Source organism: Cryptomeria japonica, chromosome 5, assembly GCF_030272615.1.
Source record: "Cryptomeria japonica chromosome 5, Sugi_1.0, whole genome shotgun sequence".
NCBI classification, from domain to species: domain Eukaryota; kingdom Viridiplantae; phylum Streptophyta; class Pinopsida; order Cupressales; family Cupressaceae; genus Cryptomeria; species Cryptomeria japonica.
The window spans coordinates 517,668,140-517,691,364 of NC_081409.1; positions in this window are offsets into that span (position 1 = coordinate 517,668,140).

Genomic DNA, 23,225 nt, shown 5'->3' on the forward strand with positions numbered 1-23,225 from the left:
TGAAGTGCCTACCGGTACACAACTAAACCAAAAAAATGAAGCCAAAACACAACACCATGTTGCCATCAATGACAACATAGTGAAACCAACCGATTGAGTGTCAATTGCCAATAGCTATTTGAGTTTTGGACATGCTCATCCAAGGGGGCCCACTTGGTGAGAAATCCTATGTATTTGTTACGTTAATTTTCTTTGGTCTAGTTGTTGTTCTAGTAGTTGACTGTTCCTGTAGCCACTAGAACCAGAACCTATGACTGTTCGTGCAACGAAGACAAACAGAGTAGTTCCTGTTTGTTAGATTTGAACATTGGTGATAGTTAGTTTCTTAAATTACCTTTCAACATTAATATTTCCTGTAGCATTCCAATCATTATATTTATATATGTTTATTTCAGTAATTTCATTTACTGCAGTAGAGTAGAATGGCTTTTATTGGAACTTAGTGCAAAAACTGTGCTGACCCATTTCAACTAATACGTCCCTAGGTTGACAAGTAAATGAAACCTCAGTCATAGAAATGATAGCTATTCAAGATGGATGTCCAATCCCTCATTTAAGCTTTTAAGCCGAGATATTTTTTCAATTGGGAAGGTTAACATTTTTGGCACCATTGTTGGGGATGGTGCCAAACTAAGCATCTATCACAACCATGAGCTTTCAATTTTCAGTTATGTAAAGTTTTGTTTTGGTAGTCTAAGATAAGTTGTCAAATAATTTTTTTGAATCTGCATGCATAGAAGAAGAAGAGATGCCCATGGTAGATTTCTTCCTAATCACCTTGATATTAGAGAGCTCAACCCTTATGAAGCACCATATGTAAATCCTTTTGCTGAACTTTATCAAGCCCCAGATAATTTGGACTATCCTACATTTGAACTCCCAGAAAATGACCTTCATTTTCTTTTTGGACCACTTGAATGGGATCACTACCCTTTAGTTGTTTACCAAGGACCAATGGTGGGACGTGGAGGTGGAGGTAATCCACCAGGAGGGGGAAATCCACCTACTAACCCAACATTTGAAATTCTCATCTCTGATCTGCATGACAATGCTAACCTCAAGAACATACCAACTTCTTCTTTGCCTAAGTTCTATGGGCTAGTTATAGAGGACCTAGACACTTTTCTATTTGAATTTAATGTCCTTTGTAGGAGCTATGATTACACTACAAATGCCCACATACTGAAGATATTCCTAGTTACTTTGAAAGAGTCCGCCCTGAGATGGTTTATGAGCTTAAGGAATAGCTCAATAGGCACATGGGATGAGATGAAATGATTGTTTCTTGTGAAATATAAGATTTACTATAGAGGAACTGACCGCCATGGAGATGATATCTTCAAGATGACACAAAAGGAGGATGAGAGTCTAGAAGACTATCTTGAGATATTTATATTTTGTGTCAAGAAGTCTAAACACAGTACTTTAAATGAAGAATCTCTCAAGCTGATATTTCTGAAGGGTATCAGTGATGAATGCATAGATTCTCTAGACCTTATGGGAGGAGAATATATTATTCAATCATCATGGAATGAAATCAATCAAATTTGTCAAAAATATTCCAGGGCCACTACCAAGAAGAATAGGCATTATAGATCTGGAATGTCCTCATCAAAACCAGGTAGTGAAGTTTCCCAGATGGAACTAAGCCATCTTTTGAAGGATTTCAAGGAAGATATTATAAAAAATATGGCCACTCAACTGGACACACTTAAAGCCAAGAAGAAGCATGAAGAAGCCGAAGCAATGCTTCAACAATTATGTCCTCATTGCAGGCAAAAGAAGAAGGACTGCAGATGTTCAAAATCAGCATGTTCCTAAGTTCAAGCCAGTACATGGAGATGATGAACAACTCTTCTATATTTCTCAAAGAAGTCCATGGGCCCCAAGACAAGGTATACCTCCTGATCCATTATCTTTTGCTGGTTCTTATGGGAATTCTTATGCATTGAATAATCAATGGCAACCTCCATATGCTCAAAAATTTGGAAATTTTCCACCTCAATCTTGGTATAATCTTGAAATTTCATGGTCAAATTATTCCAATCCTTCATCCCAACAGTAGTAGCCACAAGGAAATTAGTCTCAACCTCAAGGTTCATGGAAACCTCCACATGGAAATTGGAAAATGACTTCTCAATGGAGAGGGGGCCAACAGTGGTCAAATCAACCTTCTAGCTACCTACAACCACAATGGCCTGCTATAATGTCACCCCCTTCTCCTAATACTACTCCACCTAAAGCTACTTATCTGCCATCTCAACTCGTACCAAATCCAAATAGTAAACCCCAGCCACAACAACAAGTATATTCTGTTAATTCTAACTAGTACCCTACATATTCTATTAATATAAGTGATATTCATCTTAGATCAGGGACTACTTTGCCTAATCCATCTCCTCTAATAATTACTGAAGTACCATAAGAGCAAGTAGTTTCAGATAACCCACCAAATCAGCTAGCTCAGTCTACCCAAGCTCAACAACCTATAAGTTTGCCTTCAGTTAATTAAATACCCCCATTTCTTCAAAGGTTACAAGCTAAGGAGATTGAGCAAAGTGAAGACGTAACTTTTGATCTCATTGATCAGCTGAAATACATGTGTTAATATTTCATTGTTTCAACATATCAAGGATGTTCCCATCTATAGTAAATTCATTAAGGAAGCATGTTTGAAGAAACCTAGTAGGAAAAAGAAGGATCCACAAACAATCCATGTGATGGGACAACTAGGTGATATTATGTTGGGCAAGGTTACAATACCTAAGTACTCTGATCTAGGTATCCCTATTGTGGGATAGTCATCAATGACACTCATATTAAGAATGCTCTAATAGATCTAGGAGCAGCCATTAATGTCATGACTAAGGACATCATGCAACAATTTAACATAACCAGTCTTTGACCTACTCCCACAGTCCTGCAACTTGCTGATAGCTCTACTGTCTGACCCAATGGTATGATAGAAGATGTAGTTAATTTGGATTCTTGGGAATATCGATCAGATTTCATGATATTTTCTCCTAATGTCACATTGGAAGGATATCTAGTCATCTTAGGAAGGCCTTGGCTTGCTACAACTGACACATACATTGGTTGATGGTCAGGAGATATGACCATTTCAGATGGGAATTCTACTAAGAAATTATCTTTTTATTCACCTACACAACCTCAACTTGACCAAGAACAAGTCGTGTGGCTTGATGTGGGGGAAGAGACAATAGAAGAAGTCAACTTTGTTCATCACCTCATGATGATAAATAGATAACCATTCATACAGCTTCAAGATGAAGATTGAGTGCTTTCCAATATTATATAAAATCATTATGGCTTAGAACATCAATCACATGAGTTTACTTCATGTATCTTGCACTCAATTTTCCTGTCTCCCTCCTCATTAGAACTTCCTGTAGCCACAAATATATTGCACACTTTGTTACTACAAGAGGTCCACACTTCCTCTCTCATTGAAGTAGCTCAGGTTGACCTAGCCACCAAGGTTGATGTTGCTCCCAACAAGTATTTAAATATTAATAATCAACTCATAGAGGCACAGAAGGCAACCTTGGTTGATCTACTTAAGCATCATAAGCAGGCTTTTGCATGGGACTACCGAGACATGAGGGGGTTAGATTCTAAGTTGTGTACCCATAGGATATATATCAAGGAAGAATGCAAAACAGTTAGATAGTCACAAAGGAGAATTAATCCAGCCTTAAGGGAAATAGTTAACGAGGAATTACAAAAAATGTTAAATGTTGTATTTATCTATCCTATATCAAATAGCCAGTGGGTGTCACCTCTAGTTATAGTTCCTAAGAAGGGAGGTAAATGGTGAGTTTGTGTGGATTACAGGGAACTCAACTCAGCAACTAAAAAGGATCATTTTCCATTACCCTTTGTAGATCAAGTGTTAGATTCCTTGGCTGGAAAACTATAATTTTCATTCTTGGATGGATTCAACGGTTACAATCAAATTAGAATTGCCCTAGAAGACCAAGAAAAGACCACATTCACTTGCCCTTGGGGGACATATGCTTACTCTATTCTTCCATTTGGGTTATGCAATGCTCCAGCTACCTTCCAAAGATCTATCATTAGTATATTCTCAGACATTTCAAATGATTGCATGGAGATATACATGGATAATTTCACCACTTATGGCTCAGAGTTGGAGGAGGTATTGGATAAGTTGAAGAAAGTACTACAAAGATGTGAAGATTATAGTCTGTCCCTGAATAGTCAGAAATGTTTCATGATGATGCAGGAAGGAATAGTCCTGGGACATCATATTTTTAAGGCCGGTATTCAGGTTGATCCAAAAAAGATAGAGGTCATTCTTAACCTTCTTGTTCCAGCCAAGCATAAGGATGTTAGATGTTTTCTTGGAGATGTTGGGTATTATAGAAGGTTTATCAAGGACTTTAGTAAGATAGAAGGGCCTTTATATTATCTCATCGAAAGATGTTGAATTTGATTGGAGCCCAGCGTGTGATGAAGCTTAAAAAAACATTGACTCAAGCACTAATCCTCAAGGGCCCAAATTGGTCATTTCCCTCCCACATTCACACGAATGCATCAGACTATACTATATTTGCAGTTCTAGGATATAAAGAGGGTAATTTAGAAAATGCAATTTATTTCATTAGTAAGAATTTGCAGGGACTAGAACCCAATTACACCATTACAGAAAAGGAGATGTTGGCAGTAATATATACACTTAATAAGTTTAGGCATTATATCATAGGATATCAGATTTTTGTTCATACAGATTGTAGACACCTAAAAATGTCTCACTGATCATGTACTAATTATTCCTCTAATTGATTAAATAATTATTTAATTAAGTTAATTAATCTTATTCTTCTAATTTCATTTTTCATCGTCATCTTACTAATTATTCTATTTCTTATTCTTTTATCATTTAATCATTTTCACTATTTTCTAATATTAATTAAATATTTATTATTTAATTAATTCTGATTAATTCCCCAATTTAAATAATATTTATTATTTAAATAAATTAATTTTCAATTTATATCTCTCATCAATTAATCATTCAACCCTTTTGTTAATTAAATATTTATTATTTAATTAATTGTGATTTTTAATTCCCCAATTTAAATAATCTTTATTATTTAAATAAATTAGTTCTCAATTTCTATCTCTAATCATCTAATCATTTAATCATTTTCAAAATATTAATTAAATATTTATTATTTAATTAATTATTATTTTAATTCCTCTAATTAAATAATCTTTATTATTTAATTAAAATTCAATTTCTAAATAATTAAATAGTTTCTTTAAATTATTTAATTAACTAATTAATTTTTCTAATTCCAATTCCAAATCCCTAGATTTGACTTTCATTTAATTTAATTATTTCTTCTAATTAATTCTAATTTCATTTAATTAATTCTTCTAATTTCTTCCAAATTCAATTACATGTGCATGATTTCAAAAACCAAATTGAAAATCAAAGTCAAGTTCTAAATATATGCAAATACTAAATTGAATTTAAAATAAATTCAATTATTTGAATTAAAATCTCATGCAAAGATTAAATTGACTTAGTTAGCTTTTTCTCAATCTAACTGGGATACACTCGAATCATATAAAGGACTCAACTAAGTGTACATGTTCAATATCTCCAATGTTGATCTTTTTAGTTTTTGGATTTTGTGGATCATCAAAGGGAAATCCATCTCTGGAACTCATGAATTCAGCTATAGCTTTATTATTTTTAAAGAAATCCACCTGTGGTAGATTCTCTGGCCCCCATTCTTTCAAGTGTGGGTATATGAGGCAAATAGATTCTAGTTCTGAAGTTGTGACATGAGCGGGTGTTATTCTTGTTTCTATTGATGCACTTGAAGAGGATGATGAAGTCAACCAAGTGTTGATCTCATTAGTTGGTGGTATGCTTGTATCTGTCACCACTTTGGCATGTGATAATAGCTCACATACAATAGTTGACAAGTTTCTTTGTGTAGTATGATCTTTATTGGTGATGTCATTGATAAGGGGTTCATGAACAACTTGTGTAGAGGGAATGGGATCATGAGGGTGACTAGGAGAAATGGTAAGTTCATTTGAGAGGGAATCTTGTGAATAACATGGAGGATTATGACATGGAGATGAAGGGATGGAGAGATGGAGAGATCTTGATCAGGATTTAGAGAAATAATGGGATCTTGTTTAGGACATGAAGGTAAAGGTATGTTTTGATCTTGGTTTGTAAAGGGATTATTAGAGAGGATGGAAGGGATGTCTCGATCTTGTTTAGGAGGTGGATGTTGGATGGGATTTGAAAGGACACTTTGTTCTTGAGATGGAAGGGTTTGATTATGAATGGAATAGAAAAGAGCAAGGGGATCATCATAGGATTCTAGGTTGGTGGGATCTTGATCAAAAATTGGGTAGGATGGAAGTGGTTGTTCTTGATCTTTATTTGTTTTAGGACTCATTTCTTCTGATTTTCAGTCATCCTCTTGACACGGGGAAGGAGTTTGGAAATGCATGGGAGATTGTTGGAATGTTTCAACATTTTGGCCTGATGAAGAAGGATTTTAAATGAGATCATCTGAATCGTGTCTTGAATTAGATTAGATTTGTAAAATGGATAGCCCTTGGGAGGTTGTGTTATTGAATAGAGATGGCATGGATTTGGTGAGCTCACTTAAGTTCCACCTCTTGATCAATCTGTTCCACCTTTCAATGAATTGCACTCATAAGCTTGTTGGTAGCGAGGCTCTATTCGAGATGCTTTTGAAGTTAGGATAATCCATGTAGCTAGTCATATAGGATGCTAAGGATCTTTAGTGAACACAAGAGTAGGAATTAACTCATCTGCACACACATGGGCAAAACAAGATCAAATTTTTAAGAACCATTTTCTTCCCCCAGCTAGCTTTTTCTGAATCAGTTGACTCAATTAATCTATTCAATCTATTCTTTTTCACCTCCAAGTCAGCAGTTCAACTATCAATTTTCATGTGAGCTCACCTGAGTTCCACCTCTTGATCATTATGTTCCACCTTTCAATCAATCTCATTCAAAAAATTATAAATTGAGTATTCAATCTCCATTTTCAATCCTCCTTCTCAATCCTGGACAATTCCTCTAAATCACAAACTTTGAATCTTTGTTTCACTTGTAGGTTGCCAGCGCAATATCTGAGAGCCATCATACCATAGAGAAGAGAAGAGCAATGGAAATTATATGTAGTCACAGAATAGGGAGTCTTTAATTGATTTCATTTATAGTTCCTATTTTTCTTGATTGTGTTCTTTCATTGTCTGTTTGTTAGAATTCGTTGATTAGATAGGGATTCATGATTTCCCTTTGATTCTAATTGATATTTTATAAGATGAATTTTACATGCTACATTTTGGTGAACCTGATGTGAACAACAACTAATTTACCTTCTTTGTTCTCTACGTAATTTTTGCAGGTCGTACGGATTTTTTCATTTTTTACAGATTTTGCATGGATTTCAAGAATAGATTTGTCATCATACAATCACGCTTACATCATCACGCAATCGTATAGACAGTGCTACACATTTGACCCTTTGGGGTCACACAATTACCCTTTCTAGATCACGCAATCGCTCTTTATGATCATGCAAATTGATGTTTGATTATTTCTATTCTCATATCCTTTATGTTCTCTGATATGTTTAATTCTATTTGAAATTGAGTAAATCTAGAAATAGATTATTTTGCATGATTTTATTATAACAGTTTATGGCACAAAAGGTACAATTTAGGATTTCAAGTGCTAGAAGGACAAAGGAACAAAAAAGATAGGCCAAATGCTATCGAAGGGTTCTCCAAGTAGAAAATCAGATACAAGATTGGGAAGATCAACTAGCCTTTGATAGATATAACAACTTAGTTCTCTTATATCAAGTTAAATATGATCTAATTAATATTGAATGGATGATGAGAGATTTAGGTAGGGCAATCTAAGTATGATCTCCAAATAAAATGTTGTAGTATGTCAAACCGATGTCTCCAGTACAAGGTGTTACCTGAACCCCTGTGTTTGATACCTATTGTGTACCTAAAAGCATAAGGCTCACCAGGCTGCAAATCAACATGAATGACATGTCTCAAAATAGAAATATGCTCCCATGCCCAATTTTGGAGCAGTGTCACACAACAACTGATAGACTGGTATCCAAGATATACAATCCCATGCATCTGATAATACAAGATGGCCAGTAGACATGGACCCCATGCATATACTCGTCGATGAACAATCATATCATGGAGCACTCTGCCCCATCCCACTAGAAATCCATGACCTTGTCTGTCAGGTATCAACAAACCACCAACAACACCACATAGTACAATAGTCATGTCATCATAATCTAATAGGGCCCAAGGGATGTCATATCAGCCACTAATCTGCAAGTCCTGTATCTCACACTTGAAAAGTATACACAATCCAACAATGCCATCGTCATGGTTGTACACAACTCTCTCACCATGAATTGAAATACGCAGTATATGCCATACATCCTCTAATGTAATGGATGCCTCCCTAGTCGGAAGATGGAATGAACAAGTCTTAGAATGCCACCACTCTATCAAAGATGTAATCATGGCCCTGTTGGCCGTAACCTCTAGTAAGTGTAATACATGATATAAACCGAGCTGGCAGATATGCTCAATCTTCTCATCAAGTAACTTAGCACGAAGATCAAGTCCACTGGGTCTGCTCTATCAGCAGTATAACACTCCAATGTTCTCCTGCAATGAGAAAATGTTGAAAATATCAGATATCAGATCATGAAAAAACTAAAATATTTTCAGACGCATGACAAAAATCTACACATACAACGAATGCGTGATAGTTATTACTAATGCAGTACACTTATAACTTTTACGTGCCATTTAGAGCTAATGGGTAATGATATGAGCGCATGCATAACATTAAACACTTATGCATGATGATATGAATGAATGTGGTACATTCTACACAAATGCGTAATGCTATGAGCGATTGCGTAACAATTAAGGCATTTTGCGGTACAGTTAAGGCGAATGCATGAAAATCGATATGCTAATGCGTGACACAAAGGAAAAAATGATCACTAAATTTTTTTTTGAAAAATAGCAAAAACTAGGCAAAAAATAAAGAAAAAATTGGAAAAATACCATGCCGCCAGTCCCAGGAGGTCTCTGATATGAACGTACTCGATCAGACAGGTGCAATCGAGCTCTATAACCAATAATGATGATCAAATACTCACAAGAAAGCACAAGGTATACAGAGCAAACAAAGAACTTACCAAATACCAAATGAGCAAATGAAAACCTTAAATATCTATTTATAGCTCAAAATTAGGGTTTTTTTTAACACCTCGACACTCGTGGTCCCTGCCAGCTTCAAACAACTTGTAGCCTACTCAAACGATCTCGAAATCACACGAAATTTCACACGCTTGCTCGTTACACTGGTATCGAAAACATGGTCTCAATTTTTGAATTTTTCGACCACCTTTTTCGAGGGGGCATATTTACACTATACAACAATACCAAGGCATAGTGGGCCAAAAAAATTTCATTTTCTTTGAAACAACGTTGTTTCGACATTGTCTCAAAGAGGGGTAAATGTAGACACCTAAAAATGTCTCATTTATCATGTACTAATTATTCCTCTAATTGATTAAATAATTCTTTAATTATTTAATTAAGTTAATTAATCTTATTCTTCTAATTTTGTATTTCCTTATAATCTTACTAATTATTCTATTTCCTATTCTATCATCATTTAATCATTTTAACCATTTTCTAATGTTAATTAAATATTTATTTATTTATTTTTAAATAAAAGTGGAAAATCCACTAAACTTATATATTAATAATAAAGTGTTTACATTGGGTTCAAAAAAGGCATACCGATAGGAAAGAACCCGCACGAAAACCTCCGGTTGTAGCCTTCAAAAGATAAAACTAGGCACTACCCTTACATCATATGTATCTGTCCAGTCAGACCCCCCAATCCCCTATCTCTAAAATTTTTACAAGAGTCCCATAGGACAATTCCAAAAAAATAGACTATCACCAAATGAAGGGCAGATTAAAAATGTCATGAAGGACCGCCAGGGAGATAAGAGAGATAAAAGTTCCTACCAAGGCCATAGATAATCAACTGAGCATAATAAAAGCCAAAGAACCTCCAAATCTGCAACAACAAAAACCATTCCACCAACTACAAAAAGAAAATAGTGAGATATCCAAAAACCAAGAGCTAGAGCTCTCCTCCGGAGGTTCATGAGCTGAGGCTGGAGGCGGAATAACCCTTAGAGGAAAATCCAAACAAGTAGGAGCAGGGCACAAAGAGCCTAGAGTGATTAATGAATGTAATGCCTGAAAGACAACCCAAGCTTTATCCACATACTGATCAGGAGCCAAATATAACAGAAAATCCATGGAGACCCGAGTGTCTTCCATGGAATCACATATCAAACCCATTTGTAATTCATGCAGTAATTGGCTAGACTAGCCATTAGCCATAAGCTCGTGATGAGGAAGAAAGCCACCATAGCAAAAAGACCCCATATCAAAATGATAAACAACCAATGCAGGAGAAACCAATGCCCAATTTCATACTGATGGAAAAATAAACATGGAAACCAAGAGGCGGACCAAGTCCTCATCAAGTAAAACATCAAAGCAAATAGTAACAAAGTGAGACAGAAGCTCAACATAAGAAACTTGAGGGCAAACTTGCAACCACTGACACCACAAAAGCCTATGGAATTCAAAATCCACCGCAGGAGTAAACAAGTTAAAAACTTTACCAAGCTTGACATAATTGTCCTCATCTTCTTCTTCCAATATTTGGGCTTCTAATACTACTCTATAAACACCAATGGATAGAGCAGAAGACATTTGTAGGAGGAAGGGCTCCGAAAAAGCCACAAAAAACATAACATAAAAGCTACTTGACAATAGCATGAGTTAATATAAATGAGAAAACCGGCCTTAACTTCCCATAATGACAATGCAAAATAACCATTGCAAGCTTTCTTGATTAGAACAATTCACACGAATTAACAACCCTTACACTAACACCCATAAATGCATCTCTAGCAAGCAAGGACGCCACCCTCAACAATGATTATCCCATAAACCAATTCTGTCAAGGCCGAAACACACACAAAGTGGCCAGCGATATAGTACTTACATCAAGTAATAAATACCCAAGATCATACCATATATTAAAAAGTTACAAGCATGTCATATCCTATAAAGGACTGAAAACAAAGGCTACACAAATCACACATGCCGCCACCCTATAGATGACTTTGTCAATGACAGATACACAAAGACAAAATGTGGTTTTAATATCAAATATCGGCCTATACAATGCATCCCACTACCTTATACATAACCTTGAGGAATATCCCTTACCTCAACCCTCGATAGAATTTCAACTTTACCTTTAGATTAACATGCATACAACAAAACTACAAATTACCTGCTAACCATACCTCATGGGATATACACCCCATCATCTATCTCAGAAGCAAATTTTAAGAACACACCATATGTAAACAATAGCATAATATGTCTTATCATCCTCCTATCTACACATGTGGTGCAAATAGAATCTGAACTGAGAAAATGATAACATACGTACCTCAAGAGGTAATAGAAATAGATAAATTGAAATGAATTGCCATAAACCCATAGTTAGATCAAGAAGCCTAGAGCCCATACCTCAGCAAAATATAAGTTTGTCTTTAGGATGAGATGCAAACTATAGTTTACCTTAAAACCTTGGGGTTAGATCAAATACCCGAGAAGAATGTCTTGAGGAATATCACACACCTCCACAATCTTAAGATGAGCACCAGTGTCAATTTCCATATTAGCTAGAAAATCTGCCAGCCTATTTAATTCTCTAAAACAATGAGATAATGAGAAAGTGTTAAAGAAGGACAATTTCTCCAAAATATGATCTATAATGTACTTTAAGTGCCAACAATTATGTGAGGCCTCACCTCGACTTAGTCTGACATTTAGTGGATTTTATATTTTAGACTATTATGGATACTTTATTTTGATGCATTTTGAGACTTAGAACTTATATGATTTCAGGATTTGGATAACATTGCTATGATTTGATGATTTACTTACATGCTTTTTGAGATAGAACACTACATGATTATTAGATAGAATGATATTGCAATGATAGATGTCATTATTGAATTTGCAGGACTTTACTCTGAATATAGAACTATGATGTATGTTTAGTTTTTGTGAATTGGGATGAAATTTGCTTATGCGAATTTGCTTGATAAAGATGTATTCAATCTGTGCAGATAAAAATTGTATGCAAGTAATGATGTGTATTGTTATATTATTGAATTATATTATATTTGGATATTTGGAAGTACTAATGTGTAAATTGAGATGTGCAGGAAATTTACCATGTGACCATGGAAAATTACGGAGAATCAAACCTAGACTTATGTATGTTCGTAAGCCAGGGTTTGTCTGTTTGGAGAGACAACACCCCGTTTGTGTTGTATTTTATTCGTAACAGTATATGTTGCATGAGTGTTAAGTGTTATTTAAATTTATTGTGTAAAAACCTCAAGAGACAATTTCATGTTTTATTTTTGTAAAAGTGTTTTATTTGTGTAAAAGTGTTTTATTTGTGTCACTTGACACGTGTGTATTTAAATTTAAATGTTTTATTTTGTCTCTTGGTGGGAAAGTGTTTAATTATAGTTTTCTTAAATAAATTAATGTGTTGTCATAAATACTTTGGGATTATAATATTTGGAGTGGTCAACTTATGTTTGACCCGAAAATAAACTTTAGAGGGGTTTAAAATGGGTTAAATGAACACCTCGGGGTAGTTTAATAGGGTTTCCTAAAGCCCATAAGGTATACCTAGGGGTTAGGGGTAATTTTAGGCAAGTTTCTACTTTATAATGATCTTTTTAACGCTTTAAAAATTGGCTTTTTTGAGTTGAACGAAAATTGAAAATTGGAAGTTAAATCAAATCAAGATTTTTCCTTTTGAAAGGAGAGTCTTTTTGCATTTTTGCTTTCTTTCTTCTTTTTTTTGTTTTTTTGAGAATCCTGTGAGAACTCAGAGAGTGAGCTTCTTAAGGAAGATTTTTGGGAATAGCAGGGTAATCACCCACTCTCCATTTTTGGAGACAGAAGAAAAAAAATTGGAAGGAAAATAATGTTATGGAATAGAGAAATTGAATAAGGGTAGAAGGAAAAAGATTTGTGGATTGGGCAGCTCTTCATCAGATATCATAATAACCTTTGGGCAGATTAAGGTTGGTTTCAATTTTTTTACTTTTAATATCTTCTTCTTGTTCATGTTTGGAAGTTGTTGGTGTAAGAAATCTGTAATCTTGAAAGTTTATGTTTGAAAATCTTTTGGTATTTTGTTTTATGAATTGATGTGTTTTGGGAGTTTTCTCAAGATCTCTTACTCTTGGGAGAGAAGAGGATCTTGAGGGTGGTAGCAGTGAGAGCCCTCGAGTGAGAGACTCTCTTTTGAGAGCGATCACAAGGGATCTTTGTGTGACCCTTGCTGCATGGCCTGTTTGTGCAATGGGGGTCATAAGGAGGGATATAAGGCTAGAATGCCTTTGGGGGGCATAAGGAATAAGGGGTTGAGAATTCTTGATATTTTTATTGTGCCATGAGGTGGCTTCTTGTTTATTCATACTTGCAGTTCTCCTCAGGGTATTTGGTCCACTACCACCCTTTGAAAAAGTTCATCACCAAAGTGTGGTGCTGTGAAAGCCAAGTTGGGAATGTGTCTAGAAATTCTGTATGCATTGCTTTCTATGTGTTTGCCTATTTGTTACCCATCTAGGATTTGGTTCTCCGAGCTTGGGGGTGGCTACCAGTTAGCCTAGGCTGGGAGGTGAGCACTCCGTGGTCATATTTGTGTTTTCTATTATGCAGGAAAATTCAGAGGAAAGAGAATAGGAACCAAGAAAAAGGCACTGAAGATTATTATTGAAGATTCTTAAATTCAGTTGCAGATGCTTGTTTAAAATTGTTATAGAAATATGCCTCATTCATAGAAAAGAGAAGCAAGTTGTAAATTGTGAAAATAGACTTGAAGTTTTTTTTTATTGTTGTGATTATTCAGAGAAACATCTTGAAAATTTGGTAGAATATCTTAGAGATGTTATTAAAAAGAAAAGCTTGTTATTTCTACTTCTGGTTTTAGAAAAAGAAAAGTTAATTTGTGTTGCATGCAAAAGCTTCATTGAATTATGGAAAAAAAAAAAAAGATTTATTTTCATTTAGATTTTATCTATATTTCACTTGTGGCAAATAGAAGTTTATTAATGTTGGAAGTTTTTAAGTATTTTAAATGGAAAAAATTGTTTTATGTAAATATTTTATTAGAAGAAAAAAATCAATGAATTTCTTTATTTCCAGAAAAAGTATAATGTATCTTTGAATAGCATTCTAAATTGTATTTTAGTTAGCATTGATTTAAAAGCTTATTAATTATATATATATATATATATATATATATATATATATATATATATATATTTATATATATATATATATATATATATATATATATATATATATATATATATCTGATTTATCTTAATGCTTTTCCCTTTATTAAATTAGCTTAAAATTTTGCATGTAAATTCTCTTTTAAAAATATATATAAATTTATATTGAAATAAATTTCATCCTTTTAACTATGCTTATTTAAGTTATGTAAATATATATATATATATATATTATATTTAAAAAAAAAAAAAAAATTTAAAAAAAAAGAATGCATTCGGGTCCTCGCGGACTCCACTGTGTGTACGCACAGTGGAGGGCCGCGCGGCGCCCACTGTGTGCACACACAGTGGAGCCGCTTTCGGCTCCCACTATGTGGGCACATAGTGGACGGCCACAGCCGCCACTGTGTGGCCACACAGTGGGGAGCCGCTAGCGGTACCCACTATGTGGGCACACAATGGTGCCGCGGCGCCCACTGTGAGCTCACACAGTGGCGCGCGCGGCCAGCCCGCCTCCCAAACTCCCGTGACCTGCAAACAGAGAAATCATGGCCGCCTTTGGGGTCTTTGGCCCAGCAAGATCTTTGACTGTTAAAAAAAAATATATGGGTTAAAACCCTAGCCCGGATGGGGCTAGGGCAATTCGGTTTTAGAAATAAAAAAAATATTAATTAGTTTAGATATTATAAATGTGAGAAAATTAGAACCCTAATTAGGGTTGGGGAAACATATGGTTTAATAATTAGGAAGTTAAAAATGGCTTTTGAGTTAGAGTTAAAATATTTAACATATAAGTAAAATATATATATATATATATATATATGTTTCCATATATATATATGGTAATATATATATGTATATATATGAATTTTGAACATTTTGAATAAGTAATTAAATTATAAATATATATATATATATGTATATACAAATATATATATATATATATATATTTATATATTCCTGATTTTAATTTGGAATAAATTATAAAGAGAAATTTAAAAAAAATTTGATAAGACTATATAGTCATATTGGAGGATAAATTAAATTTTTCTCTCCTATTTCCTTTAGCTTGATTAATTTAATAAACCTATTGACTAGGTATCTCTTGGAGATAGAATTAAACCAGTAGGTTTTCCACAATTAAAATTTAACAAATTTATCGATGCTTAGATCGTTTCAGAATTAGCTCGAATTTAATAATGGAAATTTCATTAATGCTTGTCGTGAGAGTGAACTTGTTAATTAAATTAGTATGTTTTTTTTAAAAAAATTTGTTTCGTTTTTGCCCTAAATTTTGGGCATGACATTTTGGTATCAGAGCAAGGTTTCCACACTAGGAGCCTTACTCACTTACGTTTCGCCTTAAATATATTTTAAAATTATTTTGTTAATGGAATTTTGAATTTAAATAAATTTAATTCTAAAAGAAATAAATTAATTGTTTGTCTTATTTTCCTCTTAGGATGCCTCCGTTGACGCGACAAGCTCGCAAGCGCGGACGGGATCCTAGACGTGTGCACATAGCACGCGATGAGGTAGAGAGGGAGGCGTCAGTTCCAGAGAAGAACCCAGGAGCACCTCCCGAACAGCCAAATGAACCTAACCATGATATTTTAGCAGCCATTCAGAATCTTATTGGCATTGTTCAGGAAAGGATCCCAGCAGAGAACCCTCAGGTTAGGAGTCATGACTCTGGGAGTCATAGATCTGTTGATAGAGAACGAAGTAGGAGCCCAGCTCCGATTCCTGTAGAGAGTCAGGGTGGTAATGAGCCAGAGTCAGTGCATATGCCAGGACCACCTCCTGCGGTGGAACCAGTTTATTTTGAGAGAGGTCGTCGAGATCCAGGGGATCTCATCAGGGAGGTCATGCGCCTCCAACCACCATCCTTCAGAGGTTCTACAGATGGAGTAGAGGTCGAGGCATGGCTTCTGAGTCTTGAGAGGTGCTTTGCGTTGCGTTCTTATGAGAGCAACTTGAAAGCACGTGTTGCAATTCATCTTCTGAGAGGGACAGCCTCCACCTGGTGGAGACAGGAAGAGTACAAATACGGATTAGTTCCTGATACACTCACTTGGGAGATATTCACAGAGAGGTTCCGTGAGAGGTACCTATCAGAGCACTTCAGGCAGCGTCGTATAGACGAATTTCATGATCTCCAACAAAAAGGCTTGTCAGTAACCCAGTATGAGAGTAAATTCTTTGAGTTGTTGCCATATGTAGATTATCTAAAGGATGAGAAACTTCTTGTAAACCGCTTCATCAGGGGATTGAATGCCAGTATAGCCGGGCTTGTTAGGATGTCCGCTCCAGAGAGCCTTCGGGTTGCTGTAGAGAAGGCACTGATTGCCGAGGAAATTCAGGTTAGACCACAGGACAATAGGGATCGGTTTCAGAACCGAAATCCCGCACCTCAGACTTATGGATTTGAGAAACCACATTGGAAGGGGAACAACCGAAATTCTCAGGGGTTCTCCAAACCCCCTCCTCCACAACAGACACCACAGAACCAGAGGCAGAAGCCTCCACAGTATCCGCAGGGCTCCAAGCCCAAGCAGTGGTAGACTCAAGGACAGAAACGTGATCAGAGAGCACAGGGGCAATACACACAGCCGGTGGGGACTCAGCAGTCCTCCAGGGGTGGGTACAACGGATCCAGTAGATCAGGAGGTCAGGCTTTTTCTAGGCCTCAGGGTGCCCAGTTCCAGGCATGGGGTGCTTGCTTTACATGTGGAGCCATGGGGCATTTGGCGAGGGATTGCGCTCAGGGACAGGTAGCAAGGAGTTAGCGGATGGCCGCTTCAGAGCCGATAGTTGGTGATATGGGCAGGTCCCATAGAGTATTCACAGTGGTTGACAGCCGCTAGGCTGATCATCAGGCCACGGTTATCAAATCTTTAGGTATGATCAGAGGTAACAATGTATCTATTTTGTTTGATTCAGGAGCTACTGACTCCTTTATATCTCCATCGGTTGTGGAGCGTTGCAAGCTAGTGGCAACTAGGCAGAATGTCAGTTGGGAAGTGGAATTAGCTTCAGGGGCTAGAGTGTCAGTGGAATCAGAGGTTAAGACATGTCAGCTACAGATTGGCAAGACCACCACTCTAGTTGACCTTAGAGTGACTCCACTTGGATCTTACGGAATCGTACTTGGCATGGATTGGCTTTATGCCCACAGAGCCAAGTTGGATTGCCGCCTGAAAAGGATCGAGTGTGAGGATGATCATGGTTTGCCCATAGTTATCACTGGGATTCAGAGGCCCGTGTCTCTCGTATGATCTCCGCAATGCAGCTTAAGAAGAGCATGCGGAAGGGATGTCAACTTTTTGCTATCACTATCAGTGACAGAGGGGAAGAGGAGGAAAAAGAAACATCACTCGATGACCACCCTATCCTTAAGGGATATTCAGATGTATTTCCTTCAGAGTTACCGGGAATGCCTCCCCGCAGAGAGATTGATTTTCATATAGACCTAGTACCAAGAGCTGAACCAGTTTCTAGAGCACCTTATAGAATGACCACAAATGAGCTTAATGAACTTAAAATTCAGCTTGAGGAACTTCTTGAGAAGGGTCATATCCATCCTAGCGTATCCCCATGGGGTGCACCAATCATCTTCGTTAAGAAGAAGGATGGATCTCTACGATTGTGTATGGATTATCGACAGCTAAATAAAGTAACCATCAAGAACCGATATCCTTTGCCCAGAATTGATGATTTATTTGACCAGCTTTAGGGTGCCAAAGTCTTTTCCAAAATAGATCTGAAGTCAGGATACCATCAGTTGAGGATAGTGGAAAGTGATATCCACAAGACCGCATTTCGCACTAGATATGGTCACTATGAGTTTACCGTAGTCCCCTTTGGACTTACGAATGCCCCAGCAGTTTTTATGAGCCTCATGAATGGGGTGTTCCGTACCTTTCTGGACCGTTTTGTTATTGTGTTCCTCGATGATATACTGATATATTCTCGAAATGAGAAGGAGCATGAGGAGCACCTGATACAGGTATTGCAGTGTTTGTGGGATAACCAATTGTTTGGCAGCCTATCAAAGTGTGCTTTCTTTCGATCTAAGGTCAAGTACCTTGGACACGTTATTTTTGGTGATGGGATCTTAGTTGACCCATCAAAGATTAGGGCTATTATGGATTGGCCAGCGCCTACCAGTGTGACAGAGGTCAGGAGTTTCATGGGTTTAGCAGGTTATTACTGACGTTTTGTCGAGGGTTTCTCCAGAGTCGCACACCCTATTACCTCTCTTCAGCGTAAAGGGAAGAAATTCAAGTGGACAGAGAAGTGCGAGAAGGCCTTTCAGGAACTCAAGAAGGCACTTACTAGTGCTCCTATCCTTGTTGTACCAGATCCTTCAGCTGACTTCATGGTTTGTACAGATGCTTCCCTAGAGGGTTTAGGGGCAGTTCTTATGCAGGATGGTAGGGCCATAGCTTTCGAGTCTAGGAAACTTAAGACTCATGAACTTAACTATCCCACTCACGACCTTGAGCTCGCAGTAGTAGTGCATGCACTTGTGAGGTGGAGACACTTCCTTTTAGGACATCACTTTGAGTTGCATTCAGATCATCAGAGTCTTCAGTACATCTTCACTCAACCAAACCTTAATGCACGTCAGAGGAGATGGATGGAGTTCTTGTGCGAATATGATTTTGACGTTCACTACATCAAGGGAAAGGAAAATGTAGTTGCAGATGCTTTGAGTAGGAGATGTCATGAGGTTTACACCATATCCATGGGCACAGACTTGAGAGACCGTATACTTCAGCACTTGTCAGAGGATGGATGGTATGCAGAGGTTTGTCAGGTATTACGTTCTCAGGTTACTCTAGAAGGGAAATATGTGGATTATTCTTTGGAGTCCGATGGACTGTTACGCCACAGAGGGTGCATTTATGTACCTTCCTCCAGAGGGTTGGGAGAGCTCATTGTCACGGAAGCTCATAGAGCTCCTTATGCAGCGCATCCCAGGGTTAAGAAGTTGCATGCTGACTTGAGGCAGTTGTATCATTGGCCGGGAATGTGGCAGCTCATTGCTGAGATAGTAGCTCGGTGTCTCAAGTGTCAGAGGGTTAAGGCGGAGCACTGCCATCCAGGTGGGTTGCTTCAGTCTCATGCTATACCAGAGTGGAAGTGGGATACTATATCCATGGATTTCATCATTGGTCTTCCTATGTCTTCTCGTCGCCATGATGCTATCTTGGTGACAGTTGACAAGTTGACCAAAGTAGCTCACTTTTCACCAGTTCGTACCACATTCACAGCTCCAGCAGTAGCACAGGTGTTCTTGCGAGACATTGTTAGGCTTCATGGCGTACCCCGCAAGATTATTTCTGACAGGGATTCTCTTTTCACTTCTACCTTTTGGAAGTCATTATAGGCAGCTATGGGCACTAAGCTCAATTTCAGTATAGCCTATCACCCAGAGACAGATGGTCAGACAGAGAGGGTCAATCAGGTGTTAGAGGATATGCTTCGTATGTACGTCATGGATCATCAGACCCGGTGGGAGGAGTATCTTCCCTTAGTGGAGTTTGCCTATAACAATGGGCATCACACTTCCTTGGGAATGCCACCCTACCAAGCATTGTACGGCAGGCCTTGCAGGACACCCTTGAGCTGGGATTGCATAGAGGATAGAGTTGCCATTGGTCCTGAGTTAGTTCAGGATATGGAACAGCAGGTGGATTTGATTAGGCAGCGTCTCAGAGAGGCTTAAGATAGACAGAAGAAGTATGCTAATGCAAAGAGGATAGATCGTAGTTACTTGGTTGGAGACAGAGTTTTCTTGAGAGTGTGACCGCATAAGAGTCCAATCCATTACGGAAAGGGTTCTAAGCTCGCACCTCATTTTGTAGGACCTTTTGAGATTCTAGAGAGGATAGGCCCAGTTGCCTACCGTTTAGCTTTGCCACCTAGCCTGTCACGCATCCACGATGTGTTTCATGTTTCAGTTTTGAGAAAATATATCTATGATGAGTCTCACCTTTTAGATTGGGATGCCTTGCAGGTGGAATCGGATGGGCAGCTAGCTTTGGAGCCCATTCGCATTTTGGCACGCCGGACATTGGCCCTTCGAGGTCGAGAGCTGGACCAGGTTAGGGTCCAGTGGGATTGTTATGATGAGGTTACGGCTTCATGGGAGGACGCAGCACGTATGAGATCAGAGTACCCTGACCTCTTTGATGAACTCTAGGAGGAAGTTCATGCCTAGAGGGGGAGGATGTGAGGCCTCACCTCGACTCAGTCTGACATTCAGTAGATTTTATATTTTAGACTATTATGGATACTTTATTTTGATGCATTTTGAGACTTAGAACTTATATGATTTCAGGATTTGGATAACATTGCTATGATTTGATGATTTACTTACATGCTTTTTGAGATAGAACACTACATGATTATTAGATAGAATGATATTGCAATGATAGATGTCGTTATTGAATTTGCAGGACTTTACTCTGAATATAGAACTATGATGTATGTTTAGTTTTTGTGAATTGGGATGAAATTTGCTTATGCGAATTTGCTTGATAAAGATGTATTCAATCTGTGCAGATAAAAATTGTATGCAAGTAATGATGTGTATTGTTATATTATTGAATTATATTATATTTGGATATTTGGAAGTACTAATGTGTAAATTGAGATGCGCAGGAAATTTACCATGTGACCATGGAAAATTACGGAGAATCAAACCTAGACTTATGTATGTTCGTAAGCCAGGGTTTGTCTATTTGGAGAGACAACACCCCTTTTGTGTTGTATTTTATTCGTAACAGTATATGCTGCATGAGTGTTAAGTGTTATTTAAATTTATTGTGTAAAAACCTCAAGAGACAATTTCATGTTTTATTTTTGTAAAAGTGTTTTATTTGTGTCACTTGACACGTGTGTATTTAAAATTAAATGTTTTATTTTGTCTCTTGGTGGGAAAGTGTTTAATTATAGTTTTCTTAAATAAATTAATGTGTTGTCATAAATACTTTGGGATTATAATATTTGGAGTGGTCAACTTATGTTTGACCCGAAAATAAACTTCAGAGGGGTTTAAAATGGGTTAAATGAACACCTACGGGTAGTTTAATAGGGTTTCCTAAAGCCCATAAGGTATACCTAGGGGTTAGGGGTAATTTTAGGCAAGTTTCTACTTTATAATGATCTTTTTAATGCTTTAAAAATTGGCTTTTTTGAGTTGAGCGAAAATTGAAAATTGGAAGTTAAATCAAATCAAGATTTTTCCTTTTGAAAGGAGAGTCTTTTTGCATTTTTGCTTTCTTTCTTCTTTTTTTTGTTTTTTTGAGAATCTTGTGAGAACTCAGAGAGTGAGCTTCTTAAGGAAGATTTTTGGGAATAGTAGGGTAATCACCCACTCTCCATTTTTGGAGACAGAAGAAAAAAAATTGGAAGGAAAATAATGTTATGGAATAGAGAAATTGAATAAGGGTAGAAGGAAAAAGATTTGTGGATTGGGCAGCTCTTCATCAGATATCATAATAACCTTTGGGCAGATTAAGGTTGGTTTCAATTTTTTTACTTTTAATATCTTCTTCTTGTTCATGTCTGGAAGTTGTTGGTGTAAGAAATCTGTAATCTTGAAAGTTTATGTTTGAAAATCTTTTGGTATTTTGTTTTATGAATTGATGTGTTTTGGGAGTTTTCTCAAGATCTCTTACTCTTGGGAGAGAAGAGGATCTTGAGGGTGGTAGCAGTGAGAGCCCTCGAGTGAGAGACTCTCTTTTGAGAGCGATCACAAGGGATCTTTGTGTGACCCTTGCTACATGGCCTGTTTGTGCAATGGGGGTCATAAGGAGGGATATAAGGCTAGAATGCCTTTGGGGGGCATAAGGAATAAGGGGTTGAGAATTCTTGATATTTTTATTGTGCCATGAGGTGGCTTCTTGTTTATTCATACTTGTAGTTCTCCTCAGGGTATTTGGTCCACTACCACCCTTTGAAAAAGTTCATCACCAAAGTGTGGTGCTGTGAAAGCCAAGTTGGGAATGTGTCTGGAAATTCTGTGTGCATTGCTTTCTATGTGTTTGCCTGTTTGTTACCCATCTAGGATTTGGTTCTCCGAGCTCGGGGGTGGCTACCAGTTAGCCTAGGCTGGGAGGTGAGGACTCCGTGGTCATATTTGTGTTTTCTATTATGCAGGAAAATTCAGAGGAAAGAGAATAGGAACCAAGAAAAAGGCACTGAAGATTATTATTGAAGATTCTTAAATTCAGTTGCAGATGTTTGTTTAAAATTGTTATAGAAATATGCCTCATTCATAGAAAAGAGAAGCAAGTTGTAAATTGTGAAAATAGACTTGAAGTTTTTTTTTATTGTTGTGATTATTTAGAGAAACATCCTGAAAATTTGGTAGAATATCTTAGAGATGTTATTAAAAAGAAAAGCTTGTTATTTCTACTTCTGGTTTTAGAAAAAGAAAAGTTAATTTGTGTTGCATGCAAAAGCTTCATTGAATTATGGAAAAAAAAAAAAAAAATTTATTTTCATTTAGATTTTATCTATATTTCACTTGTGGCAAATAGAAGTTTATTAATGTTGGAAGTTTTTAAGTATTTTAAATGGAAAAAATTGTTTTATGTAAATATTTTATTAGAAGAAAAAAATCAATGAATTTCTTTATTTCCAGAAAAAGTATAATGTATCTTTGAAT